Raw genomic sequence first — 16,888 nt, 5'->3', positions numbered from 1 at the left:
TATACAACAATCAAATTACAAAAACAAAGGCAACATGCTGGGAATTCATTGCTCAAATCTTCTAAGAGACTAAGGCTGTGAGTTCCACAGATATTGGTGCTTATGATCCATTTGTCTCAGTACAATTTTTCAGAAACTGAGAAACACTAACCTTCTCTATTGAGGGCTATGGGTTTGCTCCCACAAAAATCAAGTTTGTATAGTTTTCAGACATATGGAAAAACAGATACTCAGAAACCGGAAATTCTGATATTGAAGAACTTCACATTCATGTCTCTTTCCTCTGTTATTTCTCAGAATTCATGATGAAAGTTAAGCCTGTGAAATACTCTGACTCACAAAAACCAAACTCTGTCTTTTGTTTCTGATTTTGTTACCCAAATCAGAAAAGGGAAGCATGCTCTAGAATTACTCATGGCTTTTCAGTTTTTCTGTTAATTTCAAAGCATGCCAGAGAACAACTCTCCTGGTTCTAGCTGATAAACTTGGTGGTACTTCATCTCAAGTCTTGAAAACACACTTCTGGCTGCAGCTGTAATGGGTAAACAGATTCCTCCTACAAGCCCTGACAGGGTTTGAGGGTGATCACAAGCAGTCCATGTGTTAGGAGTGCAGCAGGGCTGAGATGGGTGACTGAGTGGGGGCAAACCCACATGCTGAAGGGGACATGTATCAGCAGTCCAACACTACTCTGGCACTATTTTCATCAGCCACCCAAGCTTTCAGTTTCCCACTTTGAGGGATCTCTCTTTGTGGGCTGCAAGCATGAGCTAAGGGAAAGTACTTCAACAGGACAGTCACAGGACATGCACCATTTCTCACATCACTTTAAAAAAAAAAAACAAAAACGATCCAGCAGAATCTCAGGGACTCCCATACATTTGCTGAATTTTCCTAGGTTAAAGGCAGAGCTGCTGCCTCCTTCTTCCTTTCCAGCTGGTTACAAAGAAATGCCTGAAAGAAATGCTCTGCTAAACCCAAACCTAAACATCCTCTATTCTATAGTTCAATCAACATATTGAAAGTCAATTATTTGCATGGCTGTACTTGTTGGGACACATGGCACAGACCACTGCCCAAGGGAAACTGTTCTCCATTAACTTTATATGATGGGTATATCCAGGATGTGCAGTTTACTGCACAGCATCAGCATTTTATTCTTTCTATAAAAGTGCAGCTGTGCTTGAGACTAGATTTAACAGTGGAAACTTCCGACTCAGTCTTTAACTCTTGAGTGCTCTTCTGGAGCAAATCCAGCAGTTTTCTTAAAGACTAAACCTCATTAGTACAATTACTATAGCAGCTGAAAGTATGGACACTAGAAAACAAAAGGGAGCCTTGTGTGCATCCAAAGACACCAACAGTAAACTCTGTCTGAACCCTGTATTGACTAAATTAGGCCAAAGTATTATGGTAGCAACCCCAAAGGATATCTGTGGAGGGTTTTAACTCAATGAAAGTACTAAACTCACTGAAAGCATTAAATATAACATACTTATAGCTAAATGCACATGTACCTGTATGTAACAACCTATACACCTGCCATCATATGCTTTATAAGATCTCTCAGTGAGTCACATTCAGTGGAACAATGGTTCACTGTGATGCTCAGTTCAAGAGCTGCCCTGAGTGGGGTTTGCTCACTGGGTCCTGTGCAGCCTGGAGGTCCCTTGGTCTGCACAGAGCACAGCACAAGTGGCACGAGCCACTCAATGTACAAGGGAAGCAGAACAGCTGGGGAAGGCAATGTGTCATTTTGCCAGGGATCTTTACAGAGTGAAGAAGGCAACATGCCCAAATCCTAAACCCTTTAATCCAAAAGCCCTAGAAAGATGTTCAGAAAAAGGTGTGCTGGTTGAAATACAGTTGGCAAGTCAAAAAGGAAAACAATGAGGACAAAAATGCACTCTCAGCACATCTCTGGCTAAAACTAAACTAAAGTGAGTGGCTGACAGGACGAGCAGCAGAGCATCATCCACAGGGACCTTGATGAACGTGAACAGAAACCTCATGAAGTTTGGTAAAGAGCAGGGCAAAGGTCTGCATCTGGGCAGAAAAACACCATGCTCAGCACAGCCTCTCTTGTGCAGGGCCTGGGTTTGCAGCAGGAGCCAGGCTGACCATGCACCACAACATGCTCACTCTGCAAACCTGGCTGGCAGATGCTGGACTCCTTCAGGAGTGTGGTCAGCAAATCAAGGGAAGTTATTCTCCTCTTTTTCAGGCAACATCTGAACTACTGCTATCTGCCGTAAAAGCTGAGCCCTGGAATCTCGTGAAGAATTGAACAAAAGGAGCCTGTTAAAGGTCAAATTCCTGGTGAGAAGAGGTGCAACAAGCCCAGAGGGGAAATACAGAGGGACCTCCCTGTACCGGCAGTGGTGAATCCTTAGGTCAGATTGAGCTGTCCGCTTTAACCTCACACAGAGGCTTTGGAAACTCCTCTGGTTTCAGTACACCCATGCCAGGGGAGGTTGAAAGACCCGGGCTTGGAGCTGGGCTGGGCTGTTCTTCCTGGCGGAGACGGACACATGTAACTGACTATTTAAATGCTGGCAAAGGCCTCAGGCTTGACTGTGTGTCCTCTCCCAAGTCCTCTACCTGCTCCTCCAGCCTCTATCACCTGGCTCCTAACTCCACCTCTACAAAGCAGGGACTCTCCCCTTCTTGCCATGCCCACACACTGCAGGTCCCTGGTGCATGCTCCTGCCTCACCCAGTCAGATGATACATGCTAACACCATGCAACAGATAGAGGGCAAACACTCCGTAGGCTGCACGTACTGAGCCCCAAGCAACTGTGATGCTATGTCCGCATTAAGCTGTTTGTGCAGCTGGTATAACTTTTTCTTTTTTCTTTTTTAAAGTTCTTGATGTTAGTTAAGGGTATACAGAAACAACAGGGACTTTTGTCTTAAGAGACCATCTGAAAACAACCTCATCTCTCAGAAAGAGGAGCAAGGAGGGGAAATATTCTTTAAAAATCCCCTAAATGGTAACTGAAAAGAAAATGAGACCAGGCTTTTCTGGGATTCCCAGGTAAATGACAGAGCTGTACTGCTTGTGCACAGCGAGCCTTTCCAAACTGCTTAATCACATTGAAATCTTTGAATCAGTACTCAAGACCAGGACTAGCATCTGGATTTCATCTGCTCTCTAAAATGAGCAGGAATGCTCAGAGAACAAATGGAGCCAACAGATCCCACTTTCCTCTGCAGACAGCAGGCCCCTTCTCTGCCTATCCCTCCAGCTCTTTCTGGGAAACAAGAGCAGACACACAGCATCCCCACTGCAGTTTTGCAGTTTCCTACCATCTCACTGGAATCCAGTGAAATCCACCAGCATCAGTGCTGGAGCGGAAAGGGGGAGGGAGAGAGAACATGTGCAGCTGGTGCAGAAAGCGTAGGAATAGGCCAGGATGTGCCTCTGGGAAGCCACAAGCTGCTGGACTCACTCACACTTGCCTTAGACTCCCCTCTCATAAGTCCCAGCTCAAACACAGCCTAAGCACTCAGCACCATCACCCTCTCCCTGGTGCACTTCCAGCTCTTTGGGAAGGGTAAATCCTGGAAATACAAGCCAGGTGTGCGAGTGCTGCAAGTCAGTAAGGATCTGACAAGAACCAGAACATAAGCAAACACAGTGTAAGCTGAGCTTCTCTGCAAGGCAAGGCTGACAGAAGGAGAAAAAGTAGCTCCACAAACAGCCCTTGCCATGTCCTGGTGCAAAATAAAGAGGGTTATTGCTGATTGTGCAACTACAGATGAAGGCTCCTAACTCTGTTTTTGCCCCAGGGATAACAGCATTGCTTCATAATAACTTCCCTGCCTTCCGAATGGCCCTGGGAGCTCGTGTGAAACAGCCTTTCTACAAGAAAGTGCCTGCTTTCTTCACCAGGAAGTGGAGGTGCAGCATGCAGGAAGGGAAAAATTCAGTCTTCTGGAGTTTGTTTTCTGTCCTTTTCTTTTTTCCTGCTCATCTTTCACTGCCGTTTTACTTTGGAAATTCCCCCGCGTTCAAATCCTTTCAAGAAATGGTGTTTCCAGGCTCTTGCACAATTCCCTCTGGAGCTGTTGTATTATTTATCCTTAACTACTTTCCCACACAGTGATCGCTGTAAATGTCTCCTTTCTTCCTTCAAAATTTTACACTCTTTCCTCTAGGGACACACTGATATTATAGTCCCAAAATTTACTCAGCTGGAACATGGGGTAGAAATTGCAAAAATTCAACTGTTGCTCATTCATGAGAATGAGCAATGGGAATGGAAAAAACCCTGCTTCCCCACATTCAGAATTAGAATATTAATCTCTGTTGATATTAGATATGTAGTGTAAGACTATCTGAGCAGAGCCGGATGAGTGCTAGATATTTTCATTTCAATAGAGAATAAGCTGTTTTCAGAATTTTATATATATACTTCCCTTCTTTTCTACATTGTATATTTAATTTTAAGATCTTTCTTTGCACAACAGCTGGTTAGGTTTCTTGTCATATTGGATAAGAGATTTTCAGCTTATCAAATTGGAAAATGCAAGTAAGTTATTGACAGCACTAAATTCTAGACAGTTACAATTTTCATAAGCAAGTCTTTTTTTTTCCTTCCTTTTTTTATATCCAAAATCTAGACAGGCTACTCAGACCAGCACTTAGGCTGGTGAATGCTGTATGGGATGCTATGCATAGTACTACAGGATTGCCAAGGCAATGTTGGAACATGCCCAAAAATACCTGAGCTGACAAATATGTATTGAGTATTCTTTCAGAGACAGCAAGAACCTATACACCTGTTAACAACAGGTAGTACAAAGGCAAAAAGCAGAAACATGGAAAATAGAAATATTTAGAGCAGTAAAATAATATAACTTGGTGCCTGCCATCTCCTGCAAATCCTGTGAGAGAGCTCTTGGGGAGTGGGACAGTGCAACAGCAAACATTAAGCAAGGCTCCTGCTGGGTAAAGAAATTTAAAGTTCCCAGCAATGACATAGTCCCTTTCTGAATCGTGTGGCAGTAGCACAGTACATTTAATCTCTTTGCTTTAATTTACTTCTGCTTTATTCACCACAAGCCTTCTCTGGATTCAAACCCTAATGCACAGACTTCCACAGAAGTCATCAAAAGAAAGGTAGTGGCATGAGGAAAAAAGTTGACTCAAGAAAACCTTGAGATGTTCTCTTTTTTTTTGCATAAAAAGCAGAGCTACTGGCCTCCATATCAAAGGGCAGATGGAAACAGCAGCATTTAATAAAGAGAAACAGACTAGTTTCTACATGGTGCACCAGGGTCAGTGTAGAAAGGACATAAGTAAATAATGCACTCAGAAACATCTGGTTTTTGTCTGCTACAGATTAAAGGACTTCCAGCAGTGACTGGTCAGTGTGTCCAATTTTAATGAAAATTAAATTAATTTGAAAGCTTTTGAAACACAGAAAGATGATCTCAGTGTGCATCTCCAGAGCTTCATGCTAGCAGCCAGAATGGTGCTGAAACAAAAAGGAAATGGACTTGATCCTTCAGCCTCACACATCATCCTCTCTGGAAACCAAAACCCAACTCCAGGTGCCACAGCCATGGGACTGATTGCATCTTGGCTTCTTTTCTGGCCCTCTTCCTCTTCCCTGTCTGCACCAGCATCTTTCACAATACTTCCACTTTCAGTGTTTAGTTTAGGCAGAGTGTTTTGGATGCTGTACATCAGTAGTGACCAACCTTTCTGTCAGTTCAGGCTCCAGGATGAATTACAGAGGGTTGAGATCCACAGCTCTCTCATCAGGTGACTGCAGGTGTTCCCATCACATAGACAGTATCTGTCCTCCTCTGTGCTGCTTTCTTTCCTGAGATCCACATCATGTATACACATCCTTCCCAGCTGGCAATCCCTGGTGCAGCCTCTTGAGTGCTGCATAACCATAAAGCATTTGGTCCCCAAACCATGTGGAATCCATAATTGGTTACAGAAATCCTCTGCATTGCCCAAAAGCATGGGCAGTGCCTTATTATTAAAGTGTCATCTCTCTTCTTTCTTGGTCAGTTGGTGCCTGGGGCCACTCTCTCCCTGGTAACTCTCTCCTGACATGGCAGAGCCTAGCCATGCCTCTGCCACAGGGACAATTTTCTTAGCAGCTCTGCCCAGAATCTACAACCTCCTGGAATGAGGAAACTTAGTCCTTCAGTGCCAGGTAGCCATCACCAAGGGGTACCCCAAGTCCAAAAGAAACACCACTTCTGGACTCAGCCCTCAGCAGGCCCTATGCTCTTGCCAAAAGGCAATCTGCACTTTCCTTTCCTTCCTTCGCCTGTTCCCACCCCCCACAACCTGGGGTGACTAAGACGGGACAAATGATACTCAGTTCCTGCATGTCAGTCTCTATTTTCAAGTGCTAAAAAGGTGCCACTTATCAGTCTTGGAGCCAGGTCGGACTTCCCCTGTTCTGCTTCCTCCTCAGAGTCTGACACTTGCTGCAGAGTCAAGGGCAGATCTGTGCGGGCCTCCAGAAGCCTGCCAAGCCCAGACTCCCTGCAGACTGTACACATTTTGTATGTCCTTGCCTGACACTGAAATTCAGTCAGACTGAACAGGGTTGGACACACGTAAACACATACACCACACACATATCAGTGGCCAAGATTGCCCAACACAGTGTTGTGGAGACTTGTTTATTCAAGGCCAAACAAACAGCCATTTTGAAAATATAAACTCAGTGAAAGCAAAAGTGTTTATAGTTGGAAAACTCCTCTGTCTCCAGACATTGCTTAGAAAGAGAAAAAATATTTTTTTTAAAAAACTGAAATAGTTCAATGTTCAAATGTAAAGACATTTAGGGTGGCCCTGTCCTGCTTTGATGGTCATATACACTGTTTTATCTGAAACAATTATAGTTCATTTGTCTCATTTGCTTCCATTCAGTTTCCACCCTTTCTATACAATAGTCTTAGATGTTGACTATCTTTATACAAAAACACAAAACTAGACAGGTGAGTCAAACTATGAGCCCATAGCTCAGTATCCTGCCTCTGACAGCAGCTGGCATTGGATGCTCAGGGAAGACTGTAGCAGGAAGATTATAGCAATAAATGTGTAGTGATTTTTCCCGTAAATGCAAAACACTGAATACATACGAATTTATTATTTGAAAATTAAGGAAACGGCCTGATTTTTATCTGCTTTTTAATGCTGTTACAATTCCAAAAGCCATAGCATCACAATAAAGCAAGTTAAGTATTACGCAACAATGAACTATCCCTAACAATTAACTGTTGCCTTAGTATCTGCAAAATTGTATTTGAAATGCCTCCTTTTGCAAGCCTCAAAGGCAATCTTGTGGTTCCTCTAGGTCTTATTAGACCAGCTTCTGGATCTGGCGATGAGAAAAGAGTGGGAGTGACCCACTTAAAAGACCCAAAGACTATCACGCCATCAGCATCACACCCTGCTTGAACATGAGCCGAGACTTGGTTCGTTTTGGCCTCTATGACAACATCTATACTAGAACATTAACTGGGCACATGGAGGTCAGCTGGTCGAGAGCAGCCATGTCCAGGCTAGTAAATTGGTTAGTCCTAAAACTGGATGGCTGCAGCAGTCTGCCTTTTGAGACTAGTTCCTTGATTCCCTAGCTGCCAACCCACACCCAGGAGTTGTTGGAGGAAACTGCTGGTTGGAACAGGTCAAACTCATTATTAGGAATGTGCTGGTGAGTTTGCCAGCACCAATGGTCGTGTTCCAGTGACCTGGGTATGCCTGAACTCACAGAGAAGCAGTCCGTATCTTCACTGTGCTGCATCCCTTCAGGCTCTTTACCTTAGGACCCCTAGACTGTTGTTATTCCAGCAGTGGAATAACAGTAGTGAGTCTCCACTTTAGAAAAACGGGACTTGTCAAAGTAGCTGTATTTGACCTGGAAGAAACATTGCCTCTTCACCATTTGAGAGGACTCTGTGCTGTCAGGCCTGTCACCTACTGCTGCACCTCCTGTGAGTCCAGGGCAATAAGGTTACTGGGAAAGAGGCATTCTCAAAGCAGGCAGAACTAATACTTCTACTGAAAACCACTGCTAATCATCTCCTCTTTAACACCCTCCTGTCTGCAGCATCTTGATACCTGAAGTCCCAGGGAGGGGCCCATGCAAGGACCTGGAATAAAGGCTTTGGGACTGTTACTCTAAATGAACAATCAGAGAGAAAGAAACCTGCTGAGACTGAAAAAGCTCCCTGTCCTGTGAAGGACCCTTTAGGCAACTCAGGGGCTTTTCTGAAAAACAAGCTGAAGTACAGTCACAGCCCAGCAGGATTCCTGGAATATGAACTAAAAAGGGATTTATAACAAGAAAAAAAAAAAGGGAGACCTGAGTAACCACTTACTCTTACCCCAAAACACAGGCTTTATCCGTTCAGCCATAACCCTGCACCTACAGCAAGTGTTTAGCTCATGCCTCATGGATGTGTTGGCCAGTTAAAGGCGATCTCCTGATAAATGCAAATATGCCATGATAGAAGAGTTCAACATAAACACAGAACCATCTCAAGTCACAGCTTACAAATTATAAACTTCATTTCCCATGACCCACTAGAAACTCAAAAGCAAATTCCTATCCCAGTTATATTTATGTTGACACTTGAAGTCAACTGAGATTACAGGTGTTAACTGCTGAACTGACAATCACAACAGAAGCAGTGACAACATATCTGTCTCACTAAAAACACATGATGGACTGGAAATCATTTCCAACAGAGAACATAACAGAGAATAATACTTAGTTCAGACTACAGTTAAGAGCTACTATCCCTAATAACCAGCTTACACATGAAATGAAAGACGAAACTTGCTTCTGAGTCTAAGCAGTTACATTGCTGGTTCTTCAGTGACTCAGCAAAGTGAGGATTAATGGTGACTGCTTGCTGCAGAGGGTGGGTGTCTACATTAATGAGCCCAAAAGTTGGAACTAGCCCTCAGTCTCCTCCTTCCTCCAAGCTGATGCCTGTTCATTTGCGACAGTACAGCATGAATTCTCATCCTGCAAATATTGTTCTTGTAAGAGAACAGACGTTTTGTTTTTCTTGGGGTTGTAATTTGGCATCTCTGATCAGCCATAAAGTGTCAGTAACAGTAAAATTATTTAAAAGAAATAGAAGTATTTAAAAGATAACTAGTGAACTTGTGATTCTCTTCAAGGCTGACTTAATTCTGCTCTAGCCAGAACGTAAACAAAGCAAAGAGATTCGTGTCAAGGGGCTGGCTTTTCAAAACACTGCCAGGAACTCCCTAACAAGGAGGAATGCATATAACCACAGCTTTACATATGCTGAAGACCTAGCACTCCAGCAGCTCTGCACTCTCTATCAATATACAGCAACATTCATGCAATCTGCTGTCAAACAAAGTCATCTCCTTGTGTTCCTTGGTGTTTAGTCACTTCCTTTTACTAGAAGTAGTAGGAATGTCAAATCCAAAAACTGCGAACAGCAGAGAACGATATGAAATGGCTAGCAACAGGCAAGGAATCACAAAGCTACAGCTCAAGGATGGTGGTGAACCAGTGTGAATGTCTAGAGGTTAAACTATCAAGGACAGGAAGTAAAGAAGCGTGGAGCTGGAATCTCTCAGCATGCTAGATATATGAGATATGAATACTAAAGGTTGAAAAGCAGAACACATTTCTGGGAAGTAAAAGACGAGTTTAAAAAAAAAAAAAAAAGATACAGGCTTGAAAACAAAGTTCATTAGTGAAACTGGGAACCCTGCCCTCTCCCTGGACCTCTGTGCAATTCTAAACACAATTTGATAGCAGGGTCCTTTACAAGGATGCACTGAACTTAATCTCTGTTTACATAGAAGAGTATCTCTGTCCCAAGAAAAATGAGTGGGTGTTGAGGTTGTATTGTGTTAACCCTGGTTGTGCTAGGGAAAATAGTCATGGCATGTTCTTTGCCTCTCTAGCAGTGACAACCCTAATCCTTCCAGTTTGGGTGGACCCCCTGCCAGGACATTGAGGGCTGCTGTGCAGGCACCATATACCTCTGGTTCCAGTTACACTTGCAGTGTACCATGGTGCCCAGCTGGGTGCTGGCATGCACACCATCCACACTTAGCACAGGAAATACAGCTCAGAAGGAGCCAGAGGGGTACAGAGCCCTGGTTGAGAAAGCAGCGCTAGGTTAATGGTTGGACTCAATGATCTCAAAGGTCTCTTCCAACCTAAACAATTCTACGATTCTGTAACCCCACTGTCCCAGCCTAAGAGCCACTCGTGTCTATCCCTCACCTTCCCCTAGGCTGGCACTTATCCATGGGGTACTCCAGTCCCCCAGGCAAAGGACCACTCAGGGGAGAGCCCTTGTAGAAGCTCTCACTTTACTCTCGCATCCATCCCCTTTGAATTCCACTCTTGCTATATGGCTTGAATTTCTCGTTCTCAGCCATAATCTTGACTCTAAACCTAGACTGAGCTCTAAACCAGGGTATCAACCACATCCCCAGGTCACACAGTGTTGAGGAAACCCTACCAACAGCCTTCCAAATATTCTGGCAACTCCTTTTGAGTGCCCCTCTCTCACTGTACATCTAGGATTTCTCTTTCTTGGATTCCTAACCCTAAATCTGTGCCTGCACTGAGTCTTATGCAACGGGATACACCACGAAACTTGGTGCAGTTTAGATGGGGATGGACCCAGCAGTCCCCAATGGCAGAGCTACTGCTGTTCTCTAGTAATGCCTTGGTAAGTACTCTGTCCTGTCAAGTGGGGTGTATTATGAGAAACATCTATGCATGATCCATCAGTGCCTCAGTGCATTTAGAAACTAATATTCAATTTAGTTAATAAATTGGGAGATGGGGACACCTACAGGAGGTGGGCTAAGGGATCTTCCCCAGGCTATTCCTTAAGCATTGCTTCAGTAGCATTGTTGACATCCCATCATTCTGACCCTGTGCTGCACAGAACAACTGGTAGGTCTGGAGAAGACCGACTGATACTGCTCTAGGTCCAGACATAGCTCTTCTGGCATTGATGGTGATGATTTTTTAACCTCTGCAGCTGACCAACACTCAGAAACCTGTGGGTTGGTCTAGTTACGCCTTTTTGTGTACAAAGTGATGCCTGCTAGCTGATGCCTGCAAGCAGTTGGTGCTAACTGCTGTAAGGGGCCTCAGACAAGAACACACCCAAGGACATAATTTTTGCAACTGTGATGAGTGATGCAGTTAATTCTGCAGAGTGTCCATGAGCCTACTGGCCCCAGTGAAGGCTACCTACAGCTGGAAGAACTGGTCAAGCAGGTGGTATCACCATACTTGGGCTTGTGTGAGGATCACAGCTTCTCTAGTAGCACCTGCTTGCTTGGTAAGACACGTGCATCATACAGAAGCTCTCGTTGGGGTGCGCGGGTTGGTTCATGTGAGGCAGTGCACATCTGTACTAGAACAGGAGACAGCGCATGACTCCATGAGAGTCAGACAACAAAGGCCAAAACACTTCCGAGAAGGTCCTGATTAATATCCCAGGGCAGTGGTGGAGTCCCCATCCCTGGAGGGGTTTAAGAGTCAGGTTGAAATAGCACTGAGGGATCTGGTGGAGTTGGGAACAGCCAGTGTGAGGTTAATGGTTGGACTAGATGATCTTGGTCTTTTCCAACCTGGATGATTCTGTGATTCTGTGAGTACATCCCAGACAGGGCAGATAAACCGGCAGACACCTGCAGAAGCCCCTCAGGGACTCTTCCCCAAATTTTAGTATGCTTGCGCAATGTCTTAACATATGCATTAGATTCTCTGGAAATAGGTGTGTACTTCTTGGAAATCACATAAATATTGTATACAATAAAAGAAATGAATAAGTGTGCCCTTGTCTTTCGGCATGCATGTTAGGTGGAATGATCCCCCGTGCATCCGGCGCTGCAATAAAGAATGCCTGCCTTCTAAAACTTCAAACTAAGTCTTAGAGGGTTCTTTTGAGACCAGATTTACGGTAAAAAAAGAATGGCACAAAGCAAGTTATCCTGGACACTGCATCCATCAAACATGAGCTAACAGTTTCCTTGATCTCAGTCCTAACGCTCTTCTAGCCCTAAAACCTATATAAGTACCAGGACTGAATCACGCCATCAAGCTTTCTCACCTGTGTGTCCCTACTTGCCTCTTAAATCAGCCTGTTTCTCTTACCTCTGTCTCATGAACAACAGCACTAAGCAAAGTCTCTCCTACCCAAGCACAATAAATGCTGTCCTCTATTCTTCAAATATATACGAAGCTACACCAGTGTCTGGTGCTCAGGTGACTCTCTCAGGTGAGGGGAGTAGAATGCAACAACCCAGTAGCAGAATCCCCGTTTGCCTCAGTGTACACAGGACAGTCATGTAAACCTTGCTATCCTTAGCAAAGCAGAGGCTGAGAGAGATAGAAATGACTTACCCACAGAAAGATATGAGTGATTAACTTATGGCTATAGAGCAAGTCAGTGGCAGAATTCAGAATAAAACCACGGAGGAAACCTTCTTCCTCACTCGATCTGTAAGACAACACACAGCTCTCTTTCCACAGTCAAAAAGCTAACAACTAAGAGTTCAAAGATTAAAATGCAGTGTACATATCAAAAAGGCACCGCGTTCCTCCCTGTAGAGGTCTTAGAAACACATACCACAGTTTCACAGACAGGGAACAAAATTCAAATCCACTTTTAAAGCCAGACAATCAAAAAAACCTTTGTCTTTACCTACACAGAAGTCTTGTTTTCTATATCGGTGAACTTTTTACTCTTCCCTTCATGATTATTTACAAAACTAAAACAAAGCAAAGGTTTCACGCATCAAGCATGTCCTTTTATCTAAGAAAATGAGCAAATTCATATGTAGCACTGATTTTGGGATCATTTATTGACTGACCTTACTTTTGATTCCTCAAAGCATACTGTATGGCCTGCTGTTTCATCACTTGCGGAAGAATTTATGTAAATAAGATTTAGAGGCTGATGGAAATTGCCTATTTAGAAGTCTAGAAGAGCTCTTTTGAAGGTGTTTACGATATACAGTCACCTGAGTGAAAGAGCAATCTTCCAGTGTTTAATATTTCTCCTCACTACACTCTTGTGAAGTAGGAAAGCCTTCATTACAGAAAGGGGAAACTCAGGCTCTGAAAAGCTACATGACTAGTGGCAATCCAGCAAAGCATTTAAACACATGCTTATTGCCTTCTGTGAGATTCTTACATACTTGATTTAGGCACATGCTTAAACACTCTGTGAATCCCTTGTTCACAGAAAGCTGACATACCCTTGGAGATGTTCAGATAAGATGCAAAGTGTAAGGCAGTCAGAGGAAGCAGATTTGGTTCAGCGGCTTTTCCATGCAAACTAGAGAGCATAAATATTGGCAGGATGAAATTGAGCTGACCGTTTGTTTTGTCTACAAGTCCTCTCATAGCTTTGGGGAACAGCACTTCAATAACTTCAAGCTAACATCACCTTAGATACCTAAGGTTGCCAACATCTTTTTCTCCATTATGGCTTGTTCAACAATTCCTAAACTTCTGAATATGAAGGATACGTATTCTTGAATGATAGCCCAGTCCAGACACAATTCCTACTCTCACTCTGTCTCTGAGCTTCCTAGAACAGGAGTTGTTGATAGCTAACAGCCATATATCTATACTGCACAACAGAAATAACACTGCACATGACATTCATCTGAATCCCTTCATCTTTATGCAATAAAGTATATTTTAGTTTAACCAACAGTAATCCTACAAATCACATTCGGTTCCCACCAAAGTGGGAATAAAAATTTATGTTTCCCCTCAGGCAAACATTTTACTTATTCTCCAAGCTTGAAGGCACCTTTTGTGACATCCACTATTCAATATTTTATATTCAGATGCAAGATTATAAAGTTTTAGTGTTTTGGAGAACAGAACAATGTGATGTCCCATTTTTATAATATTCCTGTAAGCCCTCAGATACCATCCTGCATATGATATGATCCCACTGACCTCCCTGCATTTAGTACAGGTTGACACTCAATGAAGAACTGCAGGGTTTATTTTAAATCAGTCTCATGGTACAAAATAAACTTCAGCCTGGGAAATCTGACAATTGAGAACTTCACGTGGATAAGATGAATTGTTGGTTGGTAATTTATCTGCTCCAGCTAGCTCTGTGTCTTGCTTTCAGACATGTCAGGCATGAACCTGCCCCTGGCAGGCAGTTTGCTTTAGGCTGGCTCTACCACCACCAGGAGCAAAGCAACAGAAGAAGAGGTCACGTCCTACTGGGTCCCAAATTTTTCTTCTGGGTCCCATTTCACAGTTATGTTCACTACTTCTGGAAATACACCAAGAAATCTGGTTCAGGATGAGAACACCCTGTTCCAAGACAGTTTTTTTCATCTCAACATTCCAAATGCTCTTGAATGCTTGGCTCTGCATTCCAAAGCAGAAACTCTTAATTCCGTTCTAACGTTATGCAAGTACCACTCTCATATGACTGTGAAATTTTATTGTGACAATATTTCTTACAGACTTGGGCATTTGAAACAAGAAAAAATAAAAATAAAAAATTAAAGCAGCAAATAATGAATAATGGGAAATCTGATGCATTCAAAATGCACCACTAGAAAAGCAGCTTCAAAACGTAATTTCTCTTGTACTGCAAAGAAACACATCCATCTTCCATTTTCAGGGAACAAGAAAGTGTCAGCTTCTGAAAAGAAATTAAAGATCATATCAGTCCAAACTATCTTTAAAAGTGTATTTAACTCAACACAAATGTCCAGGCCATTTTCTGTAAACATCTACACGCAAATCTGTGGTCTCCCACACAGCTAGGTCAAATAAAGAAAAGAGAGTGGGGAGTAAACCTGTGTAAAGCTTTGAAAGGTGAATCAACACCAGAAGAAGTTCTGAAATGCACTGCTGAATTTTCTGGAGGAGCACCTGACAGGAGACCAAGTCAAATCAACAGCAGCCACCTCACAAACTCAAAGGGATTCAGTGTCCAAGCTCAAAGGCAATATTCAAACTTACATGAAGCAATTATCTATGACAGATTTTAATTTCTCGGTCAAATACAAATATACTCCGAATATTTCACTGGAAGTCTCTAGTAACTGAATCTATATTCTTCTAGTAGAAATATGTCTCAGGATGAAGAGAATCTGCTCATAGTCCTTTCCATCCGTCCTTTCAGCTGACCAGCAGTAATGCCAACTTCTGTAATTTTATTCCAAGGTGTGCAATATATAATGTTTCTCTCTGGGATGCTGCACAAGAATTTTTAAAAAATCTAGAATCAACACCTTCTTGAAAAGCCCTCATGAATGCTCACCTGACTTGGAGCACTTGGATCTGGTAGAGTCAAAATAAAGTGTCTCTCCTTCATGTATCAGGGAGCCTAGTCCCAAACCACAGTGGTGTTGATCTACACCACTGTGTAAGCAAATGAATTCCAGGAGCCATTTCAAGGCTCTCCTTCCTTAAGCTGCTCAATAGCAGATGCTTTCACTTAAAGAAACTTCTGTCAGAGAATACATAGCTTCCTTAGTCCTTATCTTAAAATGTCCACAGGCAAATAGCTTTGAAGACAATGATCTCCCAGTATTGAGGTCAACCCAGGTTCTTCTGCTGGTTTCTGCAGACCCAGAGTCCTGTTCAGTATTCACAGAAGCTTCTTACATGAGTCTCAAGAAATAATTCCTTTCTACCTCAGAGGATCTTCTTTATTTGCTCTTTTTAATACTATTTTCTGAGGTTCTGTAGCCGATCCTCCTTCATGAGCTCTGTGCAGTTTTCCATTCACTCATACTTCATCTTGCTCTCAGACTGAAGCACCCAATATCCAAGGTTATTGACTGTCACCTTCTGGTCACTCACCCCAGCAATTTACACTGATTTCTCTCATCTTGACTGCCAAGAGCTAAAAACTGCATGATCTAAGAGCAAATGCTTCACATGGGTAAATGACTGCAGAATCAGAAAGGACAAAGATGAAAGCCAGTTGGCAGACAGCCATTAGTGGGAGAGACATTCTGTTTCCCAAATACTGCTTTCAAAAGGAAAGAGGAGATTATTAAAGGTATCATTAAATAGATTCACTGCTCTTTAAGAACAGCAGTATCTGGTTTTAACTGGAAGGATAAAAATAACATGAAATACTGTATCAGTCACAAAACCAACCAGTTACAGCTTAGTGCATCCATATTACGGCTCTGAACTGCCTCCCTTCCTAAGGCTATTATTTATTCTTTATTATATTTCCTTTTATTAAGCAGCTTAGAGGTGCATTTACTTGTTTAGGGTTTTTTGGAGTACTGGGGTTATAAAAGGACATGGATACTAAACTAATCCAAGGACATCTTGCCATGGTGATGGCTATATAGGATCCTTGGGAAAACTCACCTACAACAAATCCTGTAGACGGAGAAGCTGCCTTTCAGGCACACAGAAAGAGCAATCACATTTGTTTGTAGCCAGCACAGACTAGCAAGGAATATCACTGTCTCTGCTGTGGAGGGACAGATGCTTCTCCACCACACTGTTAAATATCATGTAGTTAGGAAGACACTAGGAAATGTGTGGGAACACAGCAAGGCATTTGTTCTGAGAACAATGATTACCTGACATACGTCAGATTCTCTCTGTAAGGCCCAGACTCTACAGCTGGAAATGCACAGAATGTAGAGGTGGATCTGGGGCTCTGTAACAAAGTCCACAGTTAGAGGAGCATTTCATAGGGAGCCCACTCCTCCCTTTAGGGCTATATGGTGCAGTATGCACAATATCCATATAAAGGCAATCCCCCTTCTTCACAGTGCCCACGTCTAGCCCTGAGTATAGAACTGCAACTCAAATAAGAAAAGGTGACACTGTGGTCAATGGCATTTTGCAGAAACCTGGTGAACTG

The 16,888-nt window shown here is 43.0% G+C and overlaps 1 long non-coding RNA gene across 1 annotated transcript; it reads right to left on the bottom strand.

Annotated features, from left to right (window-relative positions):
- Positions 1-14,471: 14,471 nt before the first annotated feature.
- Positions 14,472-15,866, bottom strand: LOC141931789 (uncharacterized). Its single transcript, XR_012625662.1, has 2 exons — positions 15,013-15,866; positions 14,472-14,689 (listed from the first exon to the last, which is right to left on the bottom strand). It is a non-coding gene; the product is annotated as an uncharacterized LOC141931789 (long non-coding RNA).
- Positions 15,867-16,888: the final 1,022 nt, after the last annotated feature.

This window comes from Strix aluco, chromosome 18, assembly GCF_031877795.1.
Source record: "Strix aluco isolate bStrAlu1 chromosome 18, bStrAlu1.hap1, whole genome shotgun sequence".
In the NCBI taxonomy this organism is placed as follows: Eukaryota; Metazoa; Chordata; class Aves; order Strigiformes; family Strigidae; genus Strix; species Strix aluco.
Note: the sequence above shows the minus strand (reverse complement) of the source record. Positions and strands in the feature narration are given on the sequence as shown.